This window comes from Aquila chrysaetos, chromosome Z (genome assembly GCF_900496995.4).
Source record: "Aquila chrysaetos chrysaetos chromosome Z, bAquChr1.4, whole genome shotgun sequence".
Lineage (NCBI taxonomy): Eukaryota > Metazoa > Chordata > Aves > Accipitriformes > Accipitridae > Aquila > Aquila chrysaetos.
In genome coordinates, this window is record NC_044030.1 from 38,904,519 (window position 1) to 38,924,058 (window position 19,540).

The window sequence follows — 19,540 nt, forward strand, 5'->3', positions numbered from 1 at the left end:
TAGGATTTAGCTCACCTTTGTCCAGAGGTTTTTAAAGTTCTTGATCTTCCCTTGACGAACAGACAGGTGTGCCTGCAAGAGATGATCATCTTGGCTGGTCCAGCTCAGTAGGTCACAGATCAAGGCTTCTCCCATTGTTTGGGTGTTTGAAGCAAATGGTAACAGTTTGGGAACCTCTGATCAAAGCCTTCTTCATTATATGTTTAATTATGTGCTGTTCTATTCTGGGAGTTCTTCAGTGAAAGAAAAAAGGCCAGGAAAGGCCTATAACCCACTATCGTACATCAGTGGTTATGGAATTTACATCCAAAGAGCACTAATCGTTAAATGCTAAACCTCAAGTCATATGGGCTGATTAGAAGTAAGTGACAGTAATAACGCTACATGTTCACTAAACCAGACAAGCTATCAATACATCAGCTGATGGTTACAATTAACTGTAGGCATAGGATTTTGCCTGAAAGGGAAAAGAGCTAGTCACCAACACGTACAGGCAAAAAAAAGCACTGACAAAACCAAAGAGACAGAATAATTAAAGAAAACGAAATTCCTGAGGTAAAAGGGGTTGGGAGTGGGAAATGACATACACATGCCATATCCAGAATGCAGTAAGAAAAAAAAAAAGCTCTTTTCAATTACAGGCTTGAAGTTTAGTCTCACACTGAATAAAATTAGCTTTCTGAAATTCCCTCCAGGTTTCAGGATAAAAGACAACCATATGCCCGCCACTTTAAGAATACATAAATAAATAACCCAGAAAACAAAAGAAAGTTAAGTTCTTCAAAGATGTATTCCAGGAAGCCTTGCAGGTTTAGACTGTTTTTTAGGGCTTATCAAAAGTAAAGCTAGGTATTATGCATTTGTCTAAAATTAAACTGATTTAAATGTAATAGTTTCTTATTTGATCTGCCGCTCACCTCAGCAATGTCACAACCAGATTCAGTAATAGTTGGCTAAGGGACTCAGTGACAATTTGCCACATGCTTGCCCTTTGAAAAATTCCTTGTTTCCCATATTAGCCCAGAAATATATTTCAAAAATTGAACACAAGAATCAAAAAAATTTAATCTGAAATTTGGTATTAAAAACACCCACGCTGGCTGTTCTACTGAATAGAAATCAAGCTAAAGAAGGAATAATAGAATTGCCTAGTGCCAAATAAGCTTGCAACAGCTTCATTAAAAAAACAGAATGTGCTTGTCAACAAAAAATTTTAAGTTCCACGTTAATTCATGTACAGGTTTTTAAATAAAAAAAAGTTTCCAGTCTACTTCCTTTCCAACAGCTGAGAAGAAAAAGTGAAACATTTATCTATACACAAACCTTTCAGTCATTCTTCAGCACAGCAAAACTAATTGGGGGGGGGGGGGGGGGGGGGGGGGGGGGAGAAATTGTCCATTACTGCAATATTATGCACACCTTTAGTACTACAACAATAGAGACACAGGCATAGAACATTTTTAAAGCGTTGTTTTAGAGGTCTAATCTACTCTTCCCTCAAGCGGCACCAATAAGCACAAACTCTTTCAAATATTATGGAATGATTTGCCTATGCCAACAGAAGGCATAGTTCAATTTCAGTATTCTTCTGTCCTTCTGCTATAGAACCATCATAAACAGCTATGAGAGTTTAGCCAAACAGCTTTAAAAACAGTGGTAAAGTTTATCACTTACTCAGTAATACTAAGATATGATTTCATTTCTTTTCACCACATTGCTACAATTCTTCCTGTGACTTTACACAATATATCCAGGACTCTGAAGCACAATGACTTTTTAAAGCATCCACATAATTGCTCTTACAGGCAATGCAAAACTACTTGCTGACTAAACCTTGTGTATGTTCCAACTTACTGATTGATCATTTAATAAACGCACAACCCTCCATGCTTAAAGAAATCTTACAGGATGCTTTTATTAAAAAAAAAAAAATATTGAAGAGATCTAGTATTTATTCAAAGCCAGAAGAGCTTTCCCTGCATCCGTTTATCCAAAGGTAAATTTTAACTCACTCCTAGTTGTTCAGTCCACTGCAAATTACCTTGCATTTAACCACAGGGCAAGAACATGCACAGACACCAGGGTAACAAGTTGTCACAGGTCGGTGTAATTGCCTTAAGTTGCACACTTTTGCATCACGGCAAATATGAAGCAGTTCAGCTTCTCCTTATGGATTGGTAGCCATCCTCCTCTTCCTGTGAGTCCAAAAACCATAAGCACAAAAATAACCACTGCCCAGGATACGACAGCAGCACCTTATTACTGGACAAGTCGTATACTTGCTACCATTCTATGGTAAATGCAAGTGAACTTTTAAATTTTATAATGCAAGTATTTTGTCCTTACTCATGCTCTTACAGATGGACTTGACCCAAATAATTTATTATAATTTTAAGTGAGTTTACTCAGTTTAGTTTGGTAACAGTTACATAGACGGGTCTCTGGGAACTAGAAAGGGAAGTGTCTATTTCAAAAAGACATTTTTCTGTTCTCTGCTTAAGTGTCTCCTCATAGGGGATACTTATGTCATCAGCCTTTGTTTGAGGACTAGGTTTAATTGCTGTTGTGTTAGTCTGAGAAACATTGTTCCGAAGTCAAAAGGATCACCCAAACATTCTGGAAGAGCAAGGCCAGGGCAAACATACCTAACCGGGCTGTTAGAAGGTAACGGAGTGCTAAGTTACGGCACTTAGCTAAGTCTGTTAGGTTAATTAATCATGACATGTCAAACTCACGTGTTCACGTCTCTTTAGGAGTCTGGCTGATCTTTCTAAGTGACTTTTTAAGTGTACAAGAGCCAGTTCTCAACAATCCAGGCTAGTAACGCTGCTACACACCCCTTCCAACATTGAGGGAATGTAAGTTTCCATTCATATATTTTGAAGAGGAAGAGGAAAAAAAATCTGCCATTTGACAGACCACTTTCAAGCTTTTTAGCTCACCAGTACTCTATGCGTTGTAAGAAACAAATTATTCTTGGATATGTGTTCTGAGACTTTAGAGCCTAGTACACTGAGAAGATGCCACTGCAACACTAAATTGAAAATAAGCATAATTAAAATATTTTCCTAAGCCAAGCTTAAAAATGTGACATCAGTTAGTTTTGCAAAAGCAAATATTTTGCTGACATACTTGAAACATTTTTTTTTCTCTCTAATGCAGCAGGCTTCTATAACTTTATTCATGAAGGCCCACAGTAAAAAACATCTTTTGTTTCCTCCATTCAGAGGTGACAGTTCATGCTTTAACGATCATTGATTCTTACCGTTTACATCCAATTTCTACAGCTGTTTTACAACTTACTCATGACATAATCACCATTTGTCTTCAAGATAAGCAGTGGCAGGCCACCAATTTGAGGGAGAGGGCCAGAAGACACCAAAAACAGTGTGGGGGGAAAGTAAGCCAAATAGTTATACATCAGTACTTAAGGCTTGAGCTATAACAACTACCTACCAGTTTTAAAAGCAGACAAAATACATGAGCATTCAAAATTCTTATTAGGACAAGTTATGAATCACAGCTTTAATTAGATAGTCAAAATTTAATTGTTATGAACCTCAGCCTAAGCAACCAATAAGGATATTACAAGTAAGTAGTAATTCAGCACCTAAAAAAACCAAAAGCAGGGCCACAAAATACTTAAGAGGGACCAGGTTAGAAAATTCAGTTATCCACATTAGGTCTGCATCCAACCAAAACCATGACAAGCTGTACTATGAGCCCATTTATTCATGGATTTGAGACACATGCCTAAACTTCTCCTATGATCAACAACACAGTAACTACAATCATAGTCAACAGCGTTTAATGAATCAGGGGTATTGACTTGGTTCTCTGTTGGACAAAAATACTGACTGCCTCTACTCTGATAAAAATGGAGTTCTCTCAAATCAGCTGGGAGTAGGGGGAAGAATTACAGTGAAGTTACTGGGTAAACTAAGGCCTCTTCTAGTCACAAGAAAATGGACAAGTAATTTTCTCTCTACACACCTGATTTTAAGAAAAAGCTTATAGACATGATTAGGCAATTTAAATCACCTGTAATTTTCATCCTATCTTTGCAATGATCCAGGAAAAAAAACCTGAAAAAAGGACTTGGGGAAAATGATCTCTTGCCTTTAATCTGCATCTTGAAAAAGCTGAGCAACCAGTCATGAACTGAATTTGTCTTGCCTATTTTCTTCACCCTGGGCCATTTTTTGCTTAGATTAAAGCTGTTCTCATAGAAATGCATTCAAGTAACTGTTTACACTACAAACACAAATCACTGAAGTGAGAGCATTTGCTGTTAAGAATGGCAAGTCTCTTGCCATGGCTACTAACCAATAATCTGATCTTCGTTTTTCCAGACCAATTGCATACACTTACTGCCTACAATGTTAATAAAAATCTCAGCTTAAACAGATCAACTTTAAATGGTGAATAGCTACAACAGATGTCAAAGTTGTAATACACAGTAACAGCAAGACACTGAAAACAAAATTCAGCATTGTATTACAAGCTCTGGCTACAGCTAACTACACTGTTTTTCATAAATTTGGAGGATCAATGAAAGACTAGTACTTTAGAAGAAAAGTTGTTACTTACAGAAGAGTAGTATAGCTGTAGAGAAAAAATATCAGAGATTTGCAATATTAATAATTTAAATACTGCAGTCAACACTGGATTCATCAGCAAGGACAATGATAATTTATTAAACTGCTGATCACAGGACTTTTTTTCTATTAAAAAAATGAGAATCATTGGCATTGTGACATTACATGGTATTTTCTTTGCTTACGCACAGGTCTTTCAGATTTTTGGTGGAAAAACCACACATCCTGCAAAAGTTGGGGGGGAGCAGGACAACAGGGAGAGAAAAATAAAGCTGTGAAACCAGTGACTTTCCCTAAAAGCAGTGGAAACACCAGAATAGACCAAGCCTCATACTGCTGGTGCTTTTTAAAACATGGAAGAAAAATGCACAAAGTACTAGTTCTGAAACTGGTATGGCATCTGCATACTCATGAAACTAATTAGAAGATCCTGAAGTACTTAAGAGGATGAAGAACTGTTTCAAGTTACTCTGGAAAGGTTATTTACTGGACTGTGAAAAATGTACTTTTAAAAGAACACCTGAATGAGTTTGAGTATATGACAATATTTGCTCAGAAACTGCTGCCTTAAAACAGTGAATGCCTCTTGTTCTGTAGTAGCACAAAGGTGACGAAATGATGGCAAGAAGGAAGTCAAGAATAAGGACCACCTTGGAATCCTTGTTTCCTACCATACCGTGCTTGTCCCACAGCAGACATGCTTTCCTCTTAAGACTTTGACAACAAGCTCTGATCAAAACCCCTGCTTTGAAATTACTTCACCATGCATGCAGCACAAATGGAAACGAAATGAGAAAGTAAGTTAATCAAGATAGGACTTCAGACTGAGAACCTTCAGCAGCAGCAACAGGTAGAGGTATACTTTTCTCTTTTTAGCTTCATAATCTAATTTTCTCTCCAGAAAGCTTTATATCTGACCTGAACTAGATTCACTAACATAAACATTTAATTGTATTTCCTGAGATTTTGCATAAATCTAGGTATTGGTAATAACAACAACAATCCCCCCCCAAAAACACACATCCCTTTTTTTCTTTTGGAAACGCACATATTTATTTGCAGAGAGGACTAAATTGTCCTGTAGTACTTGAAAGAAGGTTGAGTCTACTCAACTGAGGAGCAGAGGAGGGGAGAAATAGAAATTCAAAAAGAAAAAAAGTAAAATATCTTCCAATGAAAACAGGATCTCAGCAGGCAGGATATCCTTCCTCATAAAAGCAGGTGAGGCTTTCTAGACATCTGTCCTACAGATAAACAGAGCACACACAAGAACAGACAACCACACCTCTGCCTTTTATGCTGATCCCTGCTTCATATTTAACCTTGTGCCACCCCTGCCCAAACATAAAGTCTCCTAGAAATGTGGTTAGAGGCCTAAGTATAACTGAAAACTAGGATGTTTATTCACAGCAAAGTGTCCGCCCACCCTATCCTGCTTCAATTAATTTTATACATATGGGGAAAAACAAAGCAAAAACCTCACCTCATATGAATCCCTATAAATTCCGTCCTTCCAAGCATCTAGCCTAAAACTATCTGTAATGCAAATGCTTCCTTCAGCCCTGGTTCCCCAACAAGGTCACAGCAAGATATTACTACTGGAAAATGTACTTTTCATCCACTATTAATTCAGCCACATGTCCCTAGTGATATGAAATAACACATATTTGTCTCATGTCTCTCCATACAAGCCACAGGTATACACACAGGTATAACTGAGGGTAGGAGTGAATCTCCCCCCACCTTGAACAGTTAGGAGAGCACATGAACCTGAAGAGAGTCTGCTTGCCCTCACTGTCTTATGGCTGACACCTAACAATGAAGTATGCTTTTATTGACAACATGGAGGTGCAGCAGACAGAGAGATGCAATTCACCTGAGGTGTACTCCTGCAGTCTAGGGACTAGAAGAGATTTCTATCTGTCATGGTTTAACCCCAGCCAGCAACTAAGCACCACACAGCTGCTGACTCACTCCCCCCACTGGTGCGATGGGGGAGAGAATCAGAAGGGTGAAAGTGAGAAAACTCGTGGGTTCAGATAGAGACAGTTTAATAGTTAAAGCAAAAGCCGCACATGCAAGCAAAGCAAAACAAGGAATTCATTCACCACTTCCCATCAGCAGGCAGGTGTTCAGCCATCTCCAGGAAAGGAGGGCTCCATCACACGTAATGGTTACTTGGGAAGACAAAACACCATCACTCCAAGTACCACCCATTCCTTCTTCTTCCCCCAGCTTTATATGCTGAGCACAGTGTCATATGGTCTGGAATACCCCTTTGGTCAGTTGGGGTCAGCTGTCCCAGCTGTGTCCCCTCCCAACTTCTTGTGCACGCCCAGCCTACTCGCTGCTGGGGTGGTGCAAGAGGCAGAAAAGGTCTTGACTCTGTGTAAGCACTGCTCAGCTGTAACGAGAACATTCCTGTTACCAACAGTTCCCAGCACAAATCTAAAACTTAGCCCCATACCAGCTACTATGAAGAAAATTAACTGAATCCCAGCCAAAACCAGCACACTACCCTTATTCACTCCTAGAGAAGCTTTTTCCTCCCTTCACCAGTAGGGAGAGATGACCCTGAGGACAGCCACTGTGAATACTCCTTCCCCATACCAACATGATGTCCATCATGTGTCATAAGCAGACTGCCCTGAGCTGTTATGTGTTGGTAAAGGTTCAGGCTGTCAGGGACAGATCCCGGTGATAACAATACTCAGATTCCTGCCCGGTCACCTTACTTCCACCCAACCGTTTGAAGTGGGTATATGTACAATACCAGACCAATGTGCACAGAATGATGTTTGAAAATAGGAGATAAAAGAAAAGTACCCACTGGGCTCCACGAGGAAGAGAATTAAACCAATCAAACATCAGAATTACCAATATATGTATGCTTTATTAAGCATCTAAATACTCGCTAATGCTTGCTATATTAGATCTAACAGATCTAACTCTATTCAAATATTCACTGAAAAAAGCATATATGAACTTAATAGTAACAAGAGCAATGATGATACAGGTAACACTCATGATTGCAGTTAAGGCGACTGCCAGTGTTATACAGTCAAGCATCCCTGGCCAGGAGGATGTCAGCACACTAGTGAGATCCTCAGCTGGCTCTGTCCTAAAGTCATCTTTTATAGAGCTGCTTTACCCATGTGCAATTACTAACAGCTGTGACCCGAAAGCAAACCACAGGCAAAGTTCTGTCAAAGAGCAGATTTCCATCTTTTGGAGTTAAGCATTTGCTGTAGCAAGGTGCTTATGGTTTCTGTTAAAGATGGGGGGAGCAGAGAGGGAGGGAATCGGTGACCATGCCATGCAAGTATCCGAAGTATCCACCAGTGGTTTCCCAGTATGTCAAACACCTGCATATTCCTTAACCCTAAAAGTACTTTAAGAGTTAGATTTCTATGAAGTCCCATGAAAGGCAGAATTTACTGTTAAGCTATTTTTTTAATATACTCTCATCAGAGCATGGATTTTGGCCAATCATATCTCAATGTTGCAGTTCCACTGACTGCAAAACAACCACTAATATTATCATTCACCATTCAGACAAAGAACTTCTGAAGGGGATTGTCATGGTTTAACCCCAGCCAGCAATTAAGCACCACATAGCTGCTCACTCACTTCGTAGGGGAGAGAATCAGGAAAAAAAAAAGTGAAACTTGTGGGTTGAGATAATAACAGTTTAAGTGATCAGAAAAGGAAGAAAATAATAATAAAATAACTGGACCACAGAAAACAAGTGATGCACAATGCAATTGCTCACCACTCGCTGACCGATGCCCAGTTAGTTCCAAAGCAGTTGCCCCCCAGGCCAACTCCCCCCAGTTTATATACTGGGCATGATGACACATAATATGGAACATTCCTTTGGCCACTTTGGGTGAGCTGTCCTGGCTGTGTCCCCTCCCAACTCCTTGTGCCCCTCCAGTCTTCTTGCTGGCTGGGCATGAGAAGCTGAAAAATCCCTGACTTGGTATAAACACTACTTAGCAACAACTAAAAACAGTGCAATAGCAACATTATTCTCATACTAAATCCAAGACATAACACTATGCCAGCTACTAGAAAGAAAATTAACTCTATCCCAGCCTAAACCATGACAGGGATTAATGAAGAAAAAAGCCATTATGTCCATTTAATAAAGCTCACTGCAACTGGAAGGTTTTGAGAAGGAAGTACTAAATTAATCTCCAACATATTTGCTCCCATTCTGATTTCACTTTGGTGTTCGGATCATTGCTTGAAACACATGTAGTTATGAAACAGGACAGGCAAGCAATTGCCCAGAATCATACAGACATGTATAATTATGAGTTACACGACCTATATCCTCCAAGCATTATTTTGATTTATCATTCCTAGAAAACTGAATAAAGACAGTCTAATCTGCAAACATTTTTACAGTTCAAGTTGAAGACCAGAGATAAGTTACAGACATGCAGAAGAACAGAACAGACACAATACTGGCCAGTATATGATAGGTACTTAGCCTTTGCATACTAGAAGCCTAAGCACTGTAGTAAATTTTAGCAGACATTATGTTTGTCAAGGCATTTGGAAAAGGTTACCAAGAAAACTTAACAGAAATGTCACCAGGGAACTATTCTAGAACATGCCTTCTTCTATGCTACTCAGGTCACACCAATTAAATCTAGAAAGCTGGAAATTGCCATATTTCATCTCAACAGCAAACACAAGATTATATGCTGGACTTAAGCTACCTTTGTTCTGCATGCTAGGGAAGAACTCTGCACAGCAAATATAAATACTAAATTAGGAAAATTAGTTTTGCAACAGAAATAATTATTTGATTTTAATAAACACCCGACCAGAAGTCTGACACCTAATAAATCTTTCAGTTCTTACCCACCTAGGGTAAGAGATTATGATCTAGCAAAGTTCATTTTTACATTTAAATTGGATTAATACAAGCTCACAGGGAAAAAAAAGGGTTTTTTTTTTGAAAGGGAGTCAAATTAAAGTCTACATAGGTGAAATTTTACAGACCTCAGCATGATGGCATAGACCAGCTAGAACAGCTTACTATGCTTTAGAACAAGTCAAAGAACATTACTGGCAAAAAATTCAAGTTTGTTCCTTTTTCATTTTATATATGACTGGCCACATGTCGGTAGAGTAGTATCAATCTAACAAGCAGCATCAGTGGTGGACGTTAAGTTGCCAGGTAGTGTTACACTTTACAACCTAGTTAGCATAGTAATCTTAACATTCCCTGTATTCATTAATCGTTTTGCTCTTAACAGGAATCTAGAAGAGAAAACAAAGCAACACAATGGACAGGAAGAAGAAAAAAAAAGCCTCCGAGGCACACATTCAGAGGGAACATTCATCTTAATAGGCTGCTCCCAAAGTTACATAGTTACTTTGCCAAGACTGGGATCTCAGGATTCAAGACTACCTGTGAACCATCAGGAAGGCTCTCTGAAAACAAAAGGATGGAAGATCCACCAGTGACTTTAAGGAAAGCAACACATTTTATTGGAGCACTTTAATTCTAACACACTTGCAAACTTGCAGATAAAAGCAGTCTTAGACTTCACCAGTCAGGCTCCAGAACACTTTGACACTAAAACAACTCTGGAAACCAGCATTAAGAATAGTTAGGTTACCACACACCACCAATCAGTCAAGAAAGGCAGCTGTAGTGATTGAGCCCAGGGCCCTTCAGCTGAGGTAGCTGGCACTGTTAGAAGGGGACTACCAGCTACAATGCAGTCAGAGAACAAAACCTGTGTACAGCTAGGCCTGAAGTGGTGAAGTGAAAATGAAGAGATGACTTCAAAGACGGCAAGTGGACTCAAGAGTTGGTCACCATCATAAAAATGCTGTCACTATGCAAGGCCACTGTAACTCAACAATGTGAGAACTGGAAAACTAATGGAAAACACAACAACAAAAGGAGTAATTAAAATGGTAAAATTCCATTTTGTTCAAACTACCATATGGAATTGAAGGTCTAAAGTTCAGCAGTCATTCTGTATAAGTTAAGCATTTACTAAATCACTGAAATCCACAGAATTACTCTTGAAACAACTATCTACTCTCACCAGTACTTGTTGGTGCAGACCTCTAATACCATATTGGAACATTCAACAGTAACATTAAAAAAGCCCAAACCAACCAACCAAGCAAACAAACAAAAAAACCCCCAAACCACCAAACCAAGAGCTAATCAGCTCTTAGGGGTTTATAAGCTTTATAGTCTTATCAAAAAGACTATAAAAACCTACTTGTGTTTACAGAGTACTGTCAGTAACTCTTAATCTGCAAGCACATCTCCAAAAAAATCATCAGAAGATATTTCAACATCTCAACCACCTTGCAATAACTGCAAAGATTAGAATATGATTAGGTAATAGTTAAGGCTAACAGTCACCACAGGTAATGACAACAATTTCTATATATTTCAGCATTTTGTGGAAGAATGTCAATAAAGTTTCCAAGTAAGCAAGTCAAACAAGACCTCATATAGCATAGATTTACAGCAGTTTCACAACATACATTACAGAAAAGAAACATAAAAAGGTAACCTGGATTTGTAGAACCATTCTCCACAACCTGAGAGCCAAATCAATTCACCTCCTGAATTCCACATGCCATCAGCAAATTCACATTTCACGCTACAACGGAAAGTTAAATGCAACCACCACATGGTGAAAGCAGTAAGTCTGAATTAAATTATTTCACCATCATTTGAAATGGATCAGTGAGGAGGCCCCTTTGTCTCTAGAATCAACTTTTCATAGATAAATACAAATCAGTTAACTACACTGTTTCAACTACACTTGTCCATGTCATAGAGATGTAGATGGATGCAGTCTGCAGATTTATAAAAGGAAGGTCATGTTCCCTATTCTTTTAAGTCATGTGGTATGCCAACATCTAGGTAGTATCTGGATAGCAAATGGGACACATCCTGATATACACAAAGTACTCATTAGGAAAACCAGTGTCAAGAAAGATCAGCATCCACCTTCCGAACATAAAACCACCAAACTCCGAAGAGTAGGAAAAAGAAGGAAAATGAGAGAAACAACAAACCCCCAACCACCTCTCTCACGCCTGCTATGAGAAACAAGCTATCTAACCATACAACAGGAAACAACCTTCCATAGTAGTGATTCTCTCTCTTGGTTCAACTTCAGTGAACAGCTTTGGAAAGATGATTTTTAAATTGCTTTGTTGAATCAGTTTTAGCCATCTACAAAAACACATTCTCACGCCATACCACCAAGAAGCCAAGTTTGGTCTTTCTAATACCTGCGGAAAGAAAGGAAAGGAGGCAAGGAAAACCAAAATGAAAGCATAAGAAGTTTACAGCAATAGGCTTCATTCTTTAAAAAAAAAAAAAAAAAAAAAAGCAGCTGTTTCTTCAGAAAATAGATTCTTACTGAAAATCTTTCATTTGTCAAACATTAAGCAAATTATGCATTAATTAAAAAACACTTTACAACAGCTATTGCATCAGCTTGATGTTTACAGATCTGAACATGTCAGAGTGCAGCTTCGCAACAGATACCAAGGAAAGATACAGGGTAATAAGTCGATGGAACAGTATTACTTAGACCAAGAAAATATAGAAAAGGTATTCAAGCTGATCACCGAGACTGCATGCATTTCTTGCAGTCTTCTTTTTCCTCAGTCTCACTTCCCAATGTGAAAAAGTAAACAGTTTTGGAAAAGAAGATTTTACTAGTACCGTTTTTTAACCTGGTTAAACACAGCCTAGCATTACCCACAATGACAAAAACACTGGAGTGTCTTCACTTCGTGGTACCAAAGACAAATATTTGGCAAGTTCTTCAACTAGATCAGCTCCTCATGGGATACGAAGACCCACAATATTGATTTTTGACCAAATCAACACAACCAAGACAGAAAGAAAAATCTTCTAGGTGTCATAGAAAAGAACACAATTGCAAGCTGTAGCAAAGATGTTATAGACAAGAAACTTCACAAAGCTAATGAAGCAGAGCTGAATTTTACAAATTCAGTTCTAGAAACAAAACTACAATGTACCAGAGTTAACAAACATGACTATTTTTAAGTGATCCATTATTTAACCAGACATGTTGCAGATGGCCTATTTTTATTTTGTTTATTTTGCTCTTCAGCCTAAGACTCAGCTTAAGTATCCAAAGGCCTATTCTGAGGGAGGAGCTGCATACCTCAGCACATTTCACACTTTTATTAAGAGAGCAGTAATTTCAAAATTTGGTGGCTACTGTAATGAATGAATAATTAGCTACAAGTGGTGAACTATTCCAGTGGCTTTACCAATATTGCCTTCAGCTTGTTAAATGTAAAAAAAAAAAAAAAAAAGAGCAACTGACTGCTGCAGGAATCTACTGATAACACCAAGTTACAGACTTTTGCTAGGACTCTTCCATCTAGAAGTAGTACAGCTGGCTCAGGAGCCATGACATAGATACACAGTCCAGAATGATCTTGTAACTTGGATGACTCCACTCAAATTTTACATTGTTGTAAACTCATCATTATAAATTGTTTCCGCCTCACCTCTGTTTAATCAACACTTGTTAACGGGGATGGAAAAAGCAGCAGGAAAAAAAAGTATTAAGATACAATAATTCCAGTATTGAAGTGTAGTACTTATTTCTATCTTGGTAAAAGCAGTATGATTATGCCATGCCAGCGCGTCTCCACTAGAAGCTTCCAAAGCAAAGTAGACAAAGACGACAGAGCTAGGACATTCGTTACTTTCGGGCAGCGCTCAGATACGAACAGAAGCCATGGCTATCCATGTGTATATGACTGAATAAAGACTGTGTCTTTAAATATCTTTGAAAAATGAAACATTTACTACAAATTACAGTAACATGTCTAGCAAGCAATATAAACCATCATGTCTTAGCACCTTCAGCATTCACCCTTAAGTTACAACCTACATATCAATCTCTTCCACGGCAGATCACTTTAGATATGCTCAACAAACTACCTTCGAACGTTATTTTGGTTTTACGTCATAAGCAAGCAAAAAAATAAGCCATATTCATCAAAGCCAGAAGGGGGTGCTCTGAATAACTGAGGTGGGGGGTACTGAACTGAGCATTTGCCTTGTGTTAGGAGAGGTCAGAAGCATGCCGTCTTGTTTTAGTTTGGGAGCTCACTTAAGTTCACGATGCCATGCCTTTTTTACAAAAAGAGGAACCTGAAAAGCAGGAACGCTCATTTTAGTAAAAAGGAAATGCTTCGGTTTGTGCTATTGTCATCACAAGGGCAAATTAATCTGTGACAGAAAACTAGCAACACAAAGACCTGGCAAGTGTTAATTCCAGTTCTGTATCCCATGATTTGCGAGCTGTTTAAGATACTGACAAGGAGATACAGGGAACGCAAAGAAATCCAAAAAGCCTATGCTACGGTTTTTACCTACACAATGCCGATTCTGACATAACTAGTTCAGGTCTTTTTAATGTGACTGTGCTGAGTTGATACCTTATACCGAACTACGTCCTGAAATGAAAGAAACGGCCCTAGATCATTCGGCAAGTGTAACACAGTATTTCATCTCTGCCAGCACTTTGGTGCATCAGCCTCCCCCCACGCAAAAAAAGAAAAAGATACGCACATTCCAATCAAGCCTCTCGCAGCGGGGCTCACCCAGTTCCCCCCTCCCTCCCTTCCTCCCTCGCCCCAGGCCTTGCCAGGTTCCCAAATCCCCTTTGATTTTAGGTTTCATTTTGTTGTAAACAGCAAAACGAAAGGAGAAAGCTTCCAAAGCGAGGATCCTTACCCTTGAAATCCCGCCATGCGCGCAATAAGGAGGGTGAATTGTTTTTCCTCTTTTTTTTTGGATGGGAGATGAGGGGGGAGGGGGAAAGAAACAAAAGCCTAAACGGAGGAAAGGCTAAGCGGCGGAGACAGAGGGAGAAGGCGGAGACCCTGGTGGAGGAGCAGGGCGAGCGTCAGCCATGTTGTGTGTGTGTTGGTCCAGTATTTACAAACCTGCAGCTGCAGCAGCGCTTGGAGTCTGGGAGAGAGGGGAACGAAGGGAGGGAGAGAGAAAGGCGAGGAGGGAGGAGAGGCAGGCACGGAGAGAGAGGGAAGGGAGGGCGGGAGGAGGGGAAGAGCGGCAGCAGCAGACAAAGGATCCCAGCGCAGCCCCAGCCGAGCGCGCACACACTCGCGCACACACACACACACACACACGCACACTCGCCCTCACACGGGCGCGCGCTCGGGGCGCCTCACACCGCGCCAGCGCTGCCCGCAACCATGCCGCTGCCAGCCCGGGGCGGCGGCTCCCCCGCCGGCTGCCGCGGCCCGGCCCGGCCCCGCAGCCACCGCACTCACGCCCCCTTCGCCCCGCTTGCCCGAGGCCTGGGGCTGGGGGGGGGCTGGGGGGGGGGGGGCAGCTGGGGCACGCTTCCCCCACCCCCCCCGCGCCTCCGCCTCCCCCGGCGTGCGCTATCGAAGGGGAGGCTTCTGTGCCGGCAGCCCCTCGGCGGGCCCCAGCCCACATACAATAGCTCCGCAGAGGGGGAAGGCGGGGGGACGGGCGGCCCCGACCCCTCCCCTCCGGCCTGGGACGGAGGGTGCGTGCGGAGCGGGGTCCGTGCCAGGGGAGGGCGGCAGCCCCCACGGAGCCCGGAAGGGTGGGGGTTGCTAGGCAGCCGGGGCGCTGCGGGGGAAGGGAGGGCAGAGACGGCGACACGAGCCCGCCGCCCCCGCTGCTGCCCGCCTCCCGCGGCTTCCGGGCGGGCCGCCGACGCGGGCGGCGGACCCCGGCGGAGGAGAGGGCACGGGGCCGGGACGCCGCGGGTGGATACATAATGTCAGCCCCGGGGGAGGGGAGGGGAGGCGAGGCGAGGCGAGGCTGGGCTGCGAGCTCCGGCTCCGGCTCCCCCCACAGCGACTCCCTCCGGCTCTGCCCGGTACTGGGCCGGGCCAGGCCAAGGGCGGCGCGACGGGCTGCGCTCCCCCCCCCCCCCCCCCGCCCTCGCCTCCCCTCCCCTCCCCCGCCTTCCCCGTTCGCTCACCTGCCGGCGGGACGGGCGCCCGGGGGTGCCGGCGCTGCAGCCGCAGCCCCCTGCGCTGCCAGGCCGCTCAGCTCCTCCGCGGCGGCAGCGGGGACGGCCGCTCCCCTTGTCTCGTTTGCCCCCCTCCGCCGCCGCTGCCTCCTGCTCGCCTCTGCCACATTTGGATCCCCCTCTCCCTACGCGAGCTCCGCCGCCAGGATAGAGGCCTCCTCACCTTCCTGCCAAATAGTGAGCCACCCGCATCGAGCCGTTCAAAACACAGGGCCGGGCCCCGCCCTCCTCCCCCCCCCCGCTACCCCCCCCCCCCCACCCGGTGGCGCGCAGGCGCACTGCGCCTCCCAAACTGCGACAGGAGCGGAGGAAGCGCTCCCCCGGCCCGCCCCGCCCCGCCCCGCCCGCCGTCGCCGATCCCAGCGCGCCTGCGTCGCCGCGGCAGCTGGCCGCCGCTCTGCTGCCGCTGCTTCGCCCCTTGCTCGCTGCTCACCGGTGCCGCGGGCCCCTCCCGGAGCCCTCCGGCGGGCGGCCGTGCTGCCGGGCCGCCTCGGAACGCGGCCTCCCCGGCCCTGGGGCGGCGGGCGGCCCTCGCTCCGCCCCGCCCGCTCTCCGCAGCGCGCCCGGCGCCGCCTCACGGGCGGGCCGCAGCGGTCCGTGGCGGCGGTGCCGCTCACCAGCAGCGGCTCCTCCCTGGGCAGGCCTTGGGGCCGCGGCCTACCTGTGGCCCGGGGCCCTGGCTGGCCGCCTCACGGGTTTTCGTCGTGCCCAGCATTTTCCAGCGGGTTTCTGCGGTGTCCCTGGTCATCTTCCCGCCCTCAGTGTTCAGGTGATCTGGGGAAGTGTTGGTGGTCGTGTTTGTACAGAGGAGCCCGAGAGTGTGCAGGTGCCTGAAGGCTGACTAGCGTTTCAGCTGACTAGCCAAAGTGCTTGTAAGTAATAGAGGCTCTTGGGTGTGCTGAGTACAGCGTGATCGCTGAAAGAAAAGCAAAAGACTGCATTTTGCACTACGTTGTCTTTTTGTCACGAGAGAGGCAACATTACTGGGATGGAGAAGGAGTGGTTCCTTCAGAACTTAAAGGATTCCTTTAAAAACATGTTGTTCTTGTTTTCTTTGGAACAGGGAAACTAAAAAGGGGGTGGGGGGAACACTTCAAAAATCCCAGCTGAACAAAAGCACTGGTTACAAGTTCTTTACACAGTCTCGATGGGCTGTCCTGGGTCCTCCCAGCTTTTGGCTTCCAGTAGGCTGACAGACAATACCCAAGAGGGCAGTTGATGGAAAACCTGCAAGTAGTCAAGACAGTTGTTCAGCAATTGCCAGGCCACAGATAAGTGTCATCTTCTGAAGCCCTAGTGGTAAATCTCAGGACATCTAGAAGAGAAGCAGCAAGCATCTTAACTTTGTCATGGAGAGAGCTTTCTAATTAATGAAATATGCACGATCGAGATGGAGTTGAACACAAGGAGGAAATTCAGTAAGCCATACCAGAAATTTTCCGATGAAACTGTGTGTAAGCCCTGCATCATAGGAGAGAAAAAAGTAAAATCACCTGTAGACGTTCTGATGAAAATACGATACAGTGTCATCACATCCTAGTCCATCAGTTTGGTACATCATTCAAGCATAGACTTTCAAAAGCCATGAATAGATTCAGACTGACAACAAAATGGGAAACATCAATAAGTAAGATTATGTTCTCCTCTGATAAATTAAGTGATTTGTTTAACAATGAAAACAGGTGAACAGTTGAGGCCTGGTCTGCCTTAACAAATCAAATGGCTACTTTCTTTGAAGTAGAGCTTGGCAGGTGTATTGTGACATGATACAACTGTTGCTGTTACAACATCGTAAGACAAACTTCCATTGATTAAGGGAGCTGTAAACTACTGTTATGTGTAGGCTTTTGCATGTGGCTAAGAGCCCCGTGTACATTCAGAGTCCAAGAAATGAAATTGATTTGGGGAAAGGAGGATTTGGTTCAAAGGATGGGTACACATTCGGGATTTCTTAGTTCAACAGTAGCAAATACACAGGGTGAGATCCAAATACCCAGTTCACACTCACGGATGACGTCATTCATACATTCAGAGTCTTTGACAGAAAATAACAGGAACATGAATGTACAGGCATACATGTTTCTCTTAAAATCGTTACTGGCAAAACAGGAGGACAAAGAATCATATCTTTAGTCAGCGCTTTGTTAATTTCACAACTCTCAATTTCATCAAAGAGGGACCGTATCCCCAGTAATTCCTCTGGCAAGGGGGTTCCCCAGAATCAGGGGGATTGTCCGTTTACAATTTAAAGAAACGTAGGACAGGAGTGATTAACTAAAGAGAGATATTTCCGAAAGCATTAGGGAAAGAGAGAGTGAGAAAGCATGAAATGGGGGATAAAGATTGGTAAAGATGAGGGTACAACTTAATAATGCTATACTGTCCAATCAGGGTTATAAAATCCACAACACATGTATATCACTGAGATACTACTACAAGGCAGCTGTTGAGATAAGCAACCGTTGGTTGAATTTTCCTGAAATTAAAAGAATCATAGGATCATAGAATAGTTTGGGTTGGAGGGGACCTTTAGTCTAGGGATCTAGTCCAACCACCCTGCAACGAGCAGGAACATCTTCAACTAGATTAGGTTGCTCAGAGCCCCATCCAACCTGACCTTGAATGTTTCCAGCGATGGGGCATCTACCACCTCTCTGGGCAACTTGTTCTAGTGTTTCACACCCTCACCATAAAGAATTCTTTCCTTATATCTAGTCTGAATCTATCCTCTTTTAGTTTAAAACCATTACTCCTTGTCCTGTTGTAACAGGCCATACTAAAAAGTCTGTCCCCATCTTTCTTGTAAGCCCCCCTTAAGTACTGAAAGGTTACAGTGAGGTCTCCACAGAGCCTTCTCTTCTCCAGGCTGAACAACACAAACTCTCTCAGCCTTTCTTCGTAGGAGAGATGTTCCATCCCTCTGACCGTTTTTGTGGCCCTCCTCCAGACCTGCTCCAACAGGTCCATGTCTTTCCTGTGCTGAGAACTCCAGAGCTGGACGCAGTACCGTTGGTGAGGTCTCACCAGAGCAGAGGGACAGAGTCGCCTTCCTCGACCTGTTCGCCATACATCTTTTGATGCAGCCCATGATACGGTTGGCTTTCTGGGCTGCCAGCACACGTTGCCGGGTCATGTCCAGTTTTTCATCCACCGGTACCCCCAAGTCCTTCTCCCCAGGGCTGCTCTCAATCCCTTAATCCCTCAGCCTGTATTGATCCCGGGGTTTGCCCCGACCCAGGTGCAGGACCTTGCACTTGACCTTGTTGAACCTCCTGAGGTTCACATGGGCCCAGTTCTTGAGCTTGTCCAGAGAAGTAAAAACATAAGTACAAGCAGTTCTGACACACAAATGACCTGTACCAGCGTAAACAATAGAGGAGTTATTCCTGACTAAATCAAATGTACAGGAGGAAGAATCAGTGGGCTGTGGCGACAAACAAGGATTATGACTCTTTAACCTTTGATCCAAGAGTCACGTTTGTGACAACCTTCAACATTCACAGTTTTAAAGCTGTTTCTCTCTCTGTATCAGTGGTCCATCTCCCTAGAATACATTACTAAATGCTACTGTGCTTGCAAAGCCAAGCGGATCACAGGATGGACATTCAATATGTATGTCAGCATCTGAAATTAGGATAATGAATAATCGGTTGATTTATGTGTGGGTGATAAGTAGCACTTACCAATTTGCTGCATTCGATTAGAGAAATTTCATTCATGGTTAGTGGAGTTTTGATCAATGATACTACCACTGTAAGAATGTTACCCATTCTAGCTTGTCTAATCATGCCAATGATTATAGTCTGCTTGCATATATGCTATAGCCTGATTCAAGATACTGAATACTCGTAAGCATGA

At 43.3% G+C, this 19,540-nt stretch overlaps 1 protein-coding gene across 5 annotated transcripts in view; it reads right to left on the minus strand.

The window, feature by feature from the left end:
• Window positions 1-16,365, minus strand: part of SPIN1 (spindlin 1) — a 56,238-nt gene extending 39,873 nt beyond the window's left edge. The window contains exons 1-2 of one of the 5 annotated variants that reach the window (XM_030003326.2): window positions 16,116-16,228; window positions 15,632-15,849 (exon numbers count right to left, since the gene is read on the minus strand). The gene's annotated coding sequence lies outside the window, so the exon portion shown is untranslated. Of the gene's footprint in view, window positions 1-14,385; window positions 14,774-15,631; window positions 15,903-16,115; window positions 16,229-16,343 lie in introns of those variants that run through there. The other 4 variants (XM_041120625.1, XM_030003329.2, XM_030003325.2 and 1 more) reach the window with 4 other exon arrangements.
• Window positions 16,366-19,540: the final 3,175 nt, after the last annotated feature.